The sequence below is a fragment of the Odocoileus virginianus genome, chromosome 9 (assembly GCF_023699985.2).
Source record: "Odocoileus virginianus isolate 20LAN1187 ecotype Illinois chromosome 9, Ovbor_1.2, whole genome shotgun sequence".
NCBI classification, from domain to species: domain Eukaryota; kingdom Metazoa; phylum Chordata; class Mammalia; order Artiodactyla; family Cervidae; genus Odocoileus; species Odocoileus virginianus.
This window is the reverse complement of record NC_069682.1, coordinates 30,631,889-30,644,677: the sequence shown is the minus strand read 5'-3', so window position 1 is coordinate 30,644,677 and position 12,789 is coordinate 30,631,889. Positions and strand designations below refer to the sequence as shown.

General features: G+C 44.0%; 1 protein-coding gene across 8 annotated transcripts in view; it reads right to left on the bottom strand.

The window, feature by feature from the left end:
* ARHGAP12 (Rho GTPase activating protein 12) overlaps window positions 1-12,169 on the bottom strand; it is a 119,276-nt gene extending 107,107 nt beyond the window's left edge. For 6 of the 8 annotated variants that reach the window (XM_070472130.1, XM_070472134.1, XM_070472133.1 and 3 more), the window contains exon 1: window positions 12,039-12,126. The gene's annotated coding sequence lies outside the window, so the exon portion shown is untranslated. Of the gene's footprint in view, window positions 1-12,038 lie in introns of all 8 variants that reach the window. The other 2 variants (XM_070472132.1, XM_070472131.1) reach the window with 2 other exon arrangements.
* Window positions 12,170-12,789: the final 620 nt, after the last annotated feature.

The following is a 12,789-nucleotide window of genomic DNA, read 5'->3' as shown; positions in this document are numbered from 1 at the left end:
AACTGGAAGCAATCAAAACGTCTTTCAATAGGAGAAAGGATAAACCGTGAGACAGCCAGACAAACAATACTTTTCAGTCAGTCAGTTCAGTCGCTCAGTCGTGTCCGACTCTTTGTGACCCCATGAACCACAGCACGCCAGGCTTCCCTGTCCATCACCAACTCCCAGAGTTCACCCAAACCCAAGTCCATCAAGTCAGTGATGCCATTCAACCATCTCATCCTCTGCTGTCTCCTTCTCCTCCCGCCCTTAATCTTTCCCAGCATCAGGGTCTTATCAAGAGTCAGCTCTTCGCACCAGGTGGCCAAACTATTGGAGTTTCAGCTTCAACATCAGTCCTTCCAATGAACAACCAGGACTGATCTCCTTTAGGATGGACTGGTTGAATCTCCCTGCAGTCCAAGGGACTCTCAAGAGTGTTCTCCAACACCACAGTTCAAAAGCATCAATTCTGCACTCAGCTTTCTTTATAGTCCAACTCTCACATCCATACATGACTACTGGAAAAACCACAGCCTTGATTAGACGGACCTTTTATTACTACTCAGTAATAAAAAGAAAAGAGCTATTGAGCTATGAAGACAGAGGTGAGTCTTAGATATATTTTGCTAAGTGAAAGAAAAATACATAGACCGAAGGGGCAACATATAGAATGATTCTATTGTGTGGCATTCTGGAAAAGTCAAAACCACAGAGACAGTGATTGCTAGGGGTGGGAAGCAGGGAGGGAGGGTTCCACAGGTGAAGCACTGTGGATTCTTTCAGGTCAATAAACTATTTTGTATGATGTTGTAATGGTGTACACAATACGTTATGCACTTGTCAAAACCCGTTCATCTTTACAACACAAGCATGTACTCCAATGTTTGCAAATTCTAAACAATCATTTAGGAGGTCGAGGGATCCCAGCAGGGACGCAGATGTGACTCGATGGTGGAACAGTATTACACATATATGGAATGACCTCACTGAACGGAGCAGGAATGGAGGCACAGAGGCTGACGTCACTTACTGTGGAAATAAGTCAGGTTTGTAAGAACACAAAGGAACTGCATATAGCTAACACATAAACAACATTTTCTGTAGGGGTATGAATTAAAAATTCCGACACTGCTATGTGCATACACACACTGGAATTGAGTAATTAAGTATACAGAACATAGATGGTGGGAGCCAAGTTTCCCAATATTGGAATATGAATTTATAGACATACAAGGGAGAAAGCTAGAATGATTCTGTGATAACGGATTAGACCTGGAAACAGAAATGTGAACTCCCTTTGTTTACCACAGATTCAGATTACACAAACGAGTATTACAGACATATGTCTACACTGCTTAGTACACCACACACAAACCCTGCTGTCAGCAGAAACGACACCTGAGCAGCAACAAGCACACAAGAGCACGCAGACTTGGTCTCTGATACCATTCTCCAAACAAAAGGACCAAGGCTTTTTGGAGAAATAACTGATTCAAGGGCTGGGGCAGGAAATATACAAGATGAGCTTGGAGCCTGTAGTGACATTCTCCCAACCTGGTTTTTATGTGCTTGGCTTCAATGCTTCCTATCATTAGATAACTGTCTTCTTAAACTGTAACTCAAACTAAAAGTGGTATCATGCGTACCTGACATTCCTATGAATGTAACTTACATTATGCTGTCCCACTTTAAATAAACTTACATTCCATCTGCTGTTTACTTTTATATAATGTTTTTCTCATCAAAACACAAATTACATTTAAGAGGTACTAGGAGCTCTCCATTATCAGTGGTTGTTACAGCTCCAGGTCCATTCTAAAGTGACCTCATCTTATACATGGAAATATAAATACTGACCCAAAGACAGAGCAGAAAATGAGGAGCCTACTGCATTCCCAAAAAATTTGTAAATTCAGTACTCTACTGAACAGTTCTGATCAAGCCCTTTCATACTAAAAACCATTCAACTGGCTTTTAATCCTTTCAGATTCACTCACACACAAAGAATTTTAATGAGATGACATAGGATACCATGAGGATAGTCTAAAGGTAAAAAACTCATTAAAAAGACTAAGAAACAGAATATTTGCTTGATGCAACAGGTTAAACTTCCTTTTCCTTCATAGTCTATGTCATCAAACGCTAACTATAGAATAGTAGCTCCCCATGAACCTTTAAAACCACTCCTCTATGACCAACCTAGTGAGTGAGTGAAGTCGCTCAGTCGTGTCCCACTCTTTGCAACCCCATGGACTACAGCCTACCAGGCTTCTCTGTCCATGGGATTTTCCAGGCAAGAGTACTGGAGTGGGTTGCCAACCTAGACAGCATATTAAAAAGCAGAGACATTACTTTACCAACAAAAGTCCGTCTAGTTAAGGCTATGTTTCTTCCAGTAGTCATGTATGGATGTGAGAGTTGGACTATAAAGAAAGCTGAGTGAGGAAGAATTGATGCTTTTGAACTGTGGTGTTGAAGAAGACTCTTGAGAGTCCCTAGGACTGCAAGGAGATCCAACCAGTCCATCCTAAAGGAGATCAGTCCTGGTTGTTCATTGGAAGGACTGATGTTGAAGCTGAAACTCCAATAGTTTGGCCACATGGTGCAAAGAGCTGACTCTTTTAATAAGACCCTGATGCTGGGAAAGATTGAGGGCCGGAGGAGAAGGGGACGACAGAGAATGAAATGGTTGGATGGCATCACCGATTCAGTGGACATGAGTTTGAGTAAACTCCAGGAGTTGGTGATGGACAGGGAGGCCTGGCGTGCTGCAGTTTATGGGGTCGCAAAGAGTCAGACACAACTGAGAGACTGAACTGAACTGAGCTATGATTAACATTCGGCTTCCACATTTTTCAGCTCTCACTCCCATCTACATGCACTCCAGTCTATGGATTCTTCCTCCTAGTTCCTGAACACCTGAGTCCCACATTTTAATTTTTCACTAAGAACTTTCTAAAATAATCAGCTATGGGAGTTCCCCAGTGGCCTAGTGGTTACAATCCCAGGATTTCACTGCCATGGCCCGGGGTTCAATCTGGTCAGGGAACTGAGATTCTGCAAGCCACGATCACCGAGTAGCCAAATTAACTAACCAGCTTAAAAAAAATTATCGTTTTTACAGTTCACATAATTTTCATCTTGCCTCTCTGGCATCCGACCCACTGTGCTTGTTGTAACACTTTGATTTCCCTCTGGGGAAGCACCCATTGCCCAGGGTCTCAGTTCACGTCACTAATCATTGTTACATGTTAAAGACAAAATCATAAACTTGGTCTTTACAAAGTTTTATAGGACCTCTAATCCTCTTAACAATTCACTTTAGTAGAAAAACTCCACTCACTTCAGGACTCCACTGGTTACCCAAGCATTAACTGCCACCCTGCCCTGACCAACTCAGATATTCCTCTGCAACTACATACATTACCCTCCTACTCTCTGAAATGACTATTACATTCAACCTAATTCCATGCTTAAAAAACAAAAACATATAGCTCACAAAACAAAAACACAAATATAGTGATTATTATGGTGCGGTCATTGCAAAGGTCTAGTCAGACATCAGTAACTTACTTAAAAAAAAAGAAAAAAGTATTCATTATAAAGCTTAAATTATGTCAATCTACTTCAAATTAAATTGCAATAAGCAGAGTCAGGTAGGCAAAGGACCTGAATAGACATTTTTCCAAGGAATATACACACATGGCCAATAAGCAAATCAAATGCAAATCCAAACCACAATGAGACACCATGCCACATCCATGAGAGTGGCTACTGTAAAAATAACAACAGAAAAAACAAGTGTTGGTGAGGAGGTGGAGAAACTGGAATTCATGTGCACTGCTGGTGGGAATGTAAAATGGAGACTATAATTTAAATCAGTTTATACAAGTCTACCCCAAAACTATAAAAATCACTTCAATCCTCACACAGCTTTCACAGATCCTCTTAAAAAGTAAATATTGAAAGGCAGATAAACATTCAGCCTTTTAGAAAACTGAAAAGTAGCACTTCTGTAGCACACAGACAGTGATGAACTACTTCTGCCACCAATGCCCAGGCTGCAGACAAGAACTCAGCCACTCCCCATGGCTCACATTACCGCCTCAACACCACTGCCCCCACCACCCTGCTCAGGTCTGTGGAAAAACTGTCTTCCATGAAACCAACTCCTGGAGCCCAAAAGGTTGGGGACTGCTATCTTACAGGTTCCTGTCCTGTAACATAAAAACATGGAAGGAAAAATAAAAAACATGACTCTTCTCATTCATATTTGTTTTACAAAACATTAAAAAACCAATTATGCAAACTAAAACAAGGTATTACTACCCACCAATTAGAATAAAGTTATCTTTTAAAAACAAAGACAATATCAAGGGCTGACAAAGATACCAACAACTGGACACACATTCAGTACTAGTGGGAATGCTAAATGGTACAGCTAGTTCAGTAACTTCTTATAAACATACATTTTCTGTTGACTATATTCTAGTCCATGAAACAAATCTTAATAAATCTGTAAGGACTGGAATAACATAAATAATGTACTCTGGCAACTCCACAACAACATACTTTTAAATAACCCATAGATCGAATAAAAAACCAAATAAGAGATTTGATTTGGATGAAAATGAAAAGGTGACATCTCGGAGTTTGTGGGATGCAGCTATAGCAGTGCTCAGAGAAAATTTATATACCAAACGCCAACAATCATAAAAGAAAAAGGTCTCAAATCAGTGATGTAAGCTTGCAAGAAACTAAAGAAGAGCAAATTAAATCCAAGGCAAGCAGAAGAAAGGACATGACAAAGATCAGAGCAAAAATCAGTAAACGAGAAAACAGAAAAATGTTAGAGGAAATCAATGAAAACCAGAAGCTGGTTCTTCAAAAAGATCAGTAATACTGACAATCCTCTAGCCAAATTGATCAAGAACTAAAAAGAAAAAACACAAATAACCAGCATTACGTATGAAACAAGGAATATAACTATAGACCTTAAAGACATTAAAAGGAAGATAAGAGAATATTATGAACAGCTTTATGCTGATAAATTCATCAATTTAGATGAACCAGATACATTTCTTTGGCAAATTACCAAAGCTTGCTTAAGAAACAGATAACCTAAATCATTCTATGTTTATTAAATAAATTGAATCTGTCTATAAAAATCTTCCCACAAAGAAAACTCCTGGCCAAGATGGCTCCAGTGGTGAATTTTACCAAAGTGGAAGGAAAACAATACTAACTCTAAACAAACTTCTTACAGAAAATTGAAACAGAGGAAAAACACATCCCAATTAGTTCTATGAAGTCAGCGTGTCTTCGTGCCAAAATCAGAAAAAGAAGTTATAAAAAAGAAAAACTACAGACCAATATCCCTTATGAACATAGTCACAAATATCTCAGACACAAACTTATCTCCAACAAAGAACACATACACAGAATACACAAAAACTGTAGAAGTCAATAAGACGACAAATACCCAACAAAAAGGGGGCAAAAGATAAGAATGGACAAGTATTCATATCCAAGGAGGAGGATTTATAGATTGTAAAGAAGTCTATGAAAAGATGCCCAAAATCTTTAGTCGTTAGGAAAATGCAAATTAAAAACACAAGTAACATCACACATCTACTGGAATGACTAAAATTAAAAGGCTGACCATACCAGTATTTCTGAGAATGTGGAGCAACCAGAATTCTGACATACTGCTGGTAGACATAATACTGTTCTACTACTGTAGAACAGTACAACTCCTTTGGGAAAAGCTGGGCAGATTCTTAAAACCTTGAAATATACATCAACCATATGACCCAGGGATTCTACTCCTTGGTATTTACCAAAGAAGATAAAAACACATGTCCATATAAAGATCTATCCATGAATGTATACAGAAGCTTTATTTGTAACAGCCCCTAATTGGAAGCAACCCAATGATCACCAACAGGTGACCACATAAATTGTGTAATATCCACACAATGGGATATCACTCAGCAATAAAAAGGAACAAACTACTGATATACACAACAAACTGGACGAATCTCAAGATAATTTTGTTGAGTGAAAAAAATCCAGACAAGAGCACATACTCTATATCTACATAACATTCTAGAAAATACTAAGTAATAAATTGTGACACAAAGCAGATCAGAAGCACACAGAAATAGTTAACAGGGAACAAGAGCAATGAATTACCTTTGGGCTTAAGGAAATTAGGAGGCGAGAGATGGGTATGTTTGCTATCCTGAAAATGGTGATGATTTTACAGGCCTACTCCTATGTCAAAACTCATCAAAATGCACACTTAAAATATGTCCAGTTTATTTTACAGCAATTATACCTCAATAAAGCTGTTAAACAAAACTCAAATAAGGCAAATGAAAACCACCAGATATCAGGGACTTCCCTGGAGGTCAAGTAGTTAAGAATCTGCTTTCCAGTGCAGAAGACTCAGGTTCAATCCCTGGTGGGAAAACTAAGGTACTACATGCCACCAGACAACTAAGACCGAGAGCCTCAGCTAGAGAGCCAGTGCCTGGCAACTACTGAGGCCAGGGCTGTGGTGCTTGCGCAACGCAATGAAGACCCTGCCTGCCGCAACTAACCCTGAGGCAGCCAAAAATAAATAAATAGTGAGGAAAAAAAAACATACCAGGTATCACTATGCCTGTACCAGAATGGCTTTAAATACATATTAAGGATATTTTGCAGGGCAAGGATACCAGCAACTGGGAACTCTCATTCACTGCTGGTGGTAATGCAGAGCAGTACCGCTACTGTGGAAAGCACTCTGGCAATTTCTTAGTTAAACATACATTTAATATATGATCTAGCAATTCCTCTTCTAGGTATTTATCCAAGAAAAATGAAAGCATAAATCCTTGCAAAGGCCTTACATGAACATCCGTAACAGCTTTATTCCTAACAGCCAGAAACTGGAAATGACCCAGAGGCCTATCGACTGGTGAATGCCTAAACCAACTGTGGTACAATCCTCTGTAAAGCAGGAAACAACACAAACTTCAGAAGATCCCTGCGAGAATGGGTAGAGAAAACATGAAAAAGTACTTAGTAAACTATAAAGCATGATAAAAAAGCATTGCATTAATCACAGCTTCCTCAAGGAAACCAAATGGAGACAGAAAAGCACCAACCATATACAGTATATAACCTTCAATGTCTGGCTTGTTTTGCTTAGAACAATGCTAAGCAATGTTGCTGTTCACACCGTTTTATTGTTGACTTTTATTTTAGTGTATGTATATTGGAACTCAATAAAACTATTTTTTAAAACAAACCAGTAAGATACAGCAACATACAGGCAATTTTCACCTTAACTTTTAAAGATACTGCTCTAACTCCAAAATGTATTAATAGTTTGAATTCTCCAGTGGTGAAGAAGCACAGACTCAGGGTTGAAGGACTGAAATTTAAATTAGGGCTTGCCATTTAGCAGCTCACAGGCCTGAACTGACCTGAACTATCTATAAAACAAAAGAAACAAGACACACCTCAAAAGATCCTTATGAAAATGGAAAGAGAAAAAGTACTTTGTAAACTGGAATGCATGATACAGAACATTCACATTAATTATCACTTACTCAAAGAGAACACTCACAACTGAACTGACTGCTTTTAAAATGAGCCCCTCGTCAAATGTCCCTGTTTCTCTTCTGCCTCTGGCTAGCCTTGTAACCTCAGACAAGGCACCCGACTTCTCTGAGCCTCAGTGTTTTTTTCATTTGTGAAAGGGAGCTGATTAATAGTATATATCACATATTGGGAGAGTTAAACAAGTAAATATGCACAAAGCACTTGGTATAATCCCTAGCACATGTTAAGTGCTTTCTAAGTGTTAGCTCTTAATACAAAAATACTATTATTACCCTAGGAGACCTAACAGTAACCTCCATCCTGCCCACCCAAGCTGCAGTAGTGCAGGTCATATTTAGTGATCCAGATCACTGCGTCTCACTTTTAGTGAAAGACGGCATCACCCAGAGAGCTTCTTTAAAAAAAAAAACAAAACCAAACACATTCTTCGGACTTCCCTGATGGTCCAGTGGTTAAGACTCGAGCGTCCATTGCAGGGGGGCACCAGTTCAACACTGGGTCTGGAACTAAGATCCCACATGCCACACAGCATGGCAAAAAAAAACACAAAAAACTGAAGACACATTCTTTTAGTTGAGTTTTATATTCACAGATTTACTGCAAAGATAGTACAGAGTTCCCTATACCCTGTACACTGTCCCCCCCCCAACTACAAACATCTTACGTTAGTACAATATATTCATCACACTCCATGAACCAATACTGACAATAATGATCACATTCCTTAATTTTCCCCTAATGAACTTTTCCTGTTCTGCAATCATATCCAAAACACCACATACACATTCTGTAGTCATATGCTGCATATTAATGAAATCCCAGATATTCCAATGAGAGTAGGTTTGAGGTGGGGCCCAAAAATGTGCATTTCTAACAGGTTCCCAAGAGTTGCTGATACAGCCAATCTGAAAGCTCACTTAGAAGAGCAGTGATTTAGACTGCAGACTCCAAAACCACCGCTGTTCAACACAGCAGCCACTGTTAACCAATGCGCCTACTGAGCATGTAACTTGTGGCTAACCTAAACTGAGGCGTGCTGTAAGTGTAAAACACACATGGGAGTCTGAAGCTGTCATATAGACAAAATGATAATAATGTTTATTTCATGGCTTCTTTGTAACTTTCTTATCGTGAGTACTAAAAACTTGACAATTACAAAGGTGACTGGCATCACATTTCCACGTGACAGCAGCAGTCTGAGGTCCTGGCGGCACTGGTACTACATGTATGGGGCTTAAGAAGTTCAGGTGATTCCCATGTATACTAAAATTTGAGAAGCACTAGATTATCAAGGGAGAAGGCAATGGTACCCCACTCCAGTAGTCTTGCCTGGAAAATCCCATGGACGGAGGAGCCCGGTAGGCTGCAGTCCATGGAGTCACTAAGAGTCGGACATGATTGAGCGTCTTCACTTTCACTTTTCACTTTCATGCATTGGAGAAGGAAATGGCAACCCACTCCAGTGTTCTTGCCTGGAGATTCCCAGGGACGGGGGAGCCTGGTGTGCTGCCGTCTATGGGGTCGCACAGAGTCGGACATGACTGATGCGACTTAGCAGCAGCAGCAGCAACAGATTATCAAGGCAAGGGGTGCTTAGAGAGGTCATGATCTGGTAGTTCAGTTCAATTAAAAAACTGGTCAACTGCATACTGAAACTGCAAAATATTAAGTCAATAAAACAGGAAAATGTCTGAATCACTGCAAAACCATCCAAAAATGAGGATGTGGCACAATTAGAACAGTTAACAATTAAAGAAACCACAAAGATAGCAGCCCAACTGGTTCCTCAAAAGAGCATGATTTTGAAGCACAATGATGCTATGTGGTACCATCCTGCCTTTTCACTTCTGATTCATTCAACAAAACAATGCATATTTGCAAGTACAACTAAAACTATTCTATATAAGATAGAAATTTAATCTCACTCTTCTTTCCCACTACTATAAAACTGTAATGCCCACTTTAGGCAGATTTACCTTAAACTGCTTTTTCCTACCACCGGTTTTCTCATACACGCATAAATGAGTGTGTGAGTGTGAAAGTCGCTCAGTCGTGTCTGACTCTTATCAACCCTTTGGACTATATAGTCCATGGAATTCTCCAGGCCAGAATACTGGAGTGGGTAGCTGTTCCCTTCTCCAGGGGATCTTCCCAACCCAGGGATCAAACCCAGGTCTCCCACATTGCAGGCGGATTCTTTACCAGCTGAGCCATCAGGGAAGCTACCACTTAGTAATTTTACACAGCATCATATTCACTGTCTTAATTAACTTAAACTGTTTGTTACCCTTTTATTCTCAGAATTGTCAACTACATCACTTGAAGTACTTTACATTCGTAAAACACATTTTCTGTCAACCTAGTTTAAAAAAAGCACTCAGGAGATACTTTCTCATTAATGAAAGAACCACCAAATGACTGACTACAAATAATACACTGTTTTTCTGCGGCATTTATATATTTTCACTTGTGCCTGACAACAGTTAGTGTAGTATGTAAAAAAAAATCTAAAGATACATAAAATATTGACTATATATGGACAACCACTCTATACAGACGGCATCACATTAAGAATCAGTGCCTTAGCAATCTTCTCCAACTTCTGTCCTCCATAAAGTAGGAACAGAAACCTACCACCCCACACTGGGGCATGCGCATGCAATATGGTACATTAGACTTCATTTAACTCATTTTTCCCCAGAGTCCCTTTCCAAAACAGCAAAGCTTCCTGCAACCAGGGGTCACACCGACATGCCCAGCTCCTCAGGTTCTTCCAGTTGCCCCACTCAGCGTCAAGTCTTTAGAGCCTGGGTCAAGCCAAACTCTGCTCAGAAACATTTCCAAGGCATTTTTTAAAACAGAAAGAGAGAAATACTGACCCCAGCAGCCAGACCACCTACTCCGACCAAAAGATAACACAAAAGACATCCTGACCTGTCACGCACCCTCCTGCGGATCAGGTAAGGAACACTGGATATAGATCCACCTCCAGGCCACCATTTCCCAGCGTTTGGGTATAAAAGAGGCGTGGCAAGGAGCTGGACGTTTTTGAGCCATCTTTCACCATAACATTCAGAGTCTTTCAAGGTCTCACCTTCAGAAGTTGATTGGCACAATCTTAATCAGAACCCGAGTGGACTCTTCATTCAAAGTTCCTTCCTTCCTCCCCGTATTCACATCGCGTTAGGAACAGATGCCTAAATGTTCAAAAAAATCTACCTCCCGGGCTTCCCTGGTGGTCTGGTGGATAAGAATCCGCCTTGCAATGCAGGCGACACGGGTTGGATCCCTGGTCCCGGAAAATCCCACAGGCCGCGCGGAGCAACTAAGCCCTTGAGACACAACTGCCTGCCCCAACTACTGAAGCCCGCACCCTAGAGCCCAGAGGACACAAGAGAAGCCACAGCAAAGAGAAGACCACTCACCACAACGAACGGTTGCCCCTGCTTCCCGCAACTAGAGAAAGCCTGCGCACAACAAACGAAGAGACAGCACAGCTCAAAATAAAGTAAACATATCTTTTTTTAAATTACCTCCCAAGTCCTAATTAACCATAAAGCAACACGAATGTTAACAGCCGGTCCCGACAACAAATACTTCACTTGGAGACACATCAGAACTTTCATACAGGCACGCTTTGAACACGCTCGCCTTGGCAAGTGCCTGGAAAACGGTGGCTGCCGTCAGGAGGAAAACATCACCACGCCTTGAGAATGACCCTGTGGCCTTTTCGTGTCAAAGGGTCTGCGGTAACTTCAGACGCCACACGTCAAGGGCAGTCATCTTAGAAGACAATCCACACACACACACACTCACACACACCCGAGAAGAGCGCAGAGGGTTCCTGCAATTAAAAACCGTGGAGGAGAATCCTCGCAGAAGGGCTAGAAAGAAGCAGATGCCCACTGAGCAGGGGCGGGGCACCTCTAGAAGCTGCAGAAGCCCCCATGCCCAGTCTGGGGGGATCAACAGTCTTCGAGGAGCCCCATGTCGGCTCCTGGGGCTGCTGGGCGGGCGGGGGTTGCACCCCCTGCAGCAGATGAGGAGCGGGCTGGCCGCCGGCGGGAGGCCAGAGAGGAGGGCGGCACCGCCAGCCTTTTACACACACACAGCCCGCCACCCTCCTTCCTGGGGGCGGGGCGGCGGGCACTGCCCTCTCACAGGAAGTCAGGAAACCCGGGGGGCAGAGGAGCCACAACTTCCAGCCATTTAAAACCCCGTCGCCCACGTCGGCCGAGCGGCCGGCAGCCGCCCGGCGCCCCGCGCCCGCCGGGCGCCCAGACCCCGCCGGCCGCGCTCCCGGCCGCACCTCGCGCCCCCCGACGTCGCCGCGCGCCCGCACACGCCTCCCCCGGCCCCGCAGCCCCGGCCCCGGGCGCCTTTGTGCAGCGATGCCCCGACCTGCCCTCCGCCCGCGGCTCCCCTCTCCCCACCAATCTCACCGAGGGCCCGGAGGCCTCGCGGGGTTGGGGGGGCGGCTCCCTCCTGGCCCGGCTCGGCGGCAGCGGGGCGCCCAGACGAACCTGAAGGGCGCTCACTCAGCGGCGGCCGCGGCCGGCGCGTCCCCGCAGGCGGCTCTCCCGGGGCGGGTGAGTTCCAGGGCACGTCGGAGCGCGCCGGCGCGGGGGCGGGACGGGGCGGGGCCACGTGACGGGGCGGGGCGCGGCGCACGTGACGGGCGGGCGGGCGCCGGGGAAGCGGGCGGCGAGGATCCGGGAGGAGGAGGGGAGAGGCGGGAGGAGGGGAGAGGCGGGGGGAGGGGCCGAGGATCGCCTCGGGCGCGCAAGCTGCTCGCCGAGGAAGGGGGGCGGTGGCGCTTTTAAACACCAAGTGGGAAAAGTTGAGGAGACGCTGGTGGGGAAAACGAGGGAAGGGTGGAAGGAAAACGGCCCGAGCCCTGGGGTGTCAGGAGTAGGGCCCAAGCGAGGAGGGGGCGTGGGCCCGCCTGTCACCTTTCTTGTCCGGCTAGGAGCGCTGCCGGGCGAGGGTCAGCCTTTCCGGGCCCAGAAATCGGAGAAAGTCCCCTCGAGACCTCACCTGACGGAAGGGAACTCTGGAGACCCTGGTCCACAACCCGGTCCCGGACCTTCACCGGGATCACCCGACAGAGTGCGGAAACAGCGCGCACACTCCGCGGGCGGGCGGGAGGCTCCAGGGTGGCTTCTGCCGTGTGCAAGCCCCGTGGGGGCCACA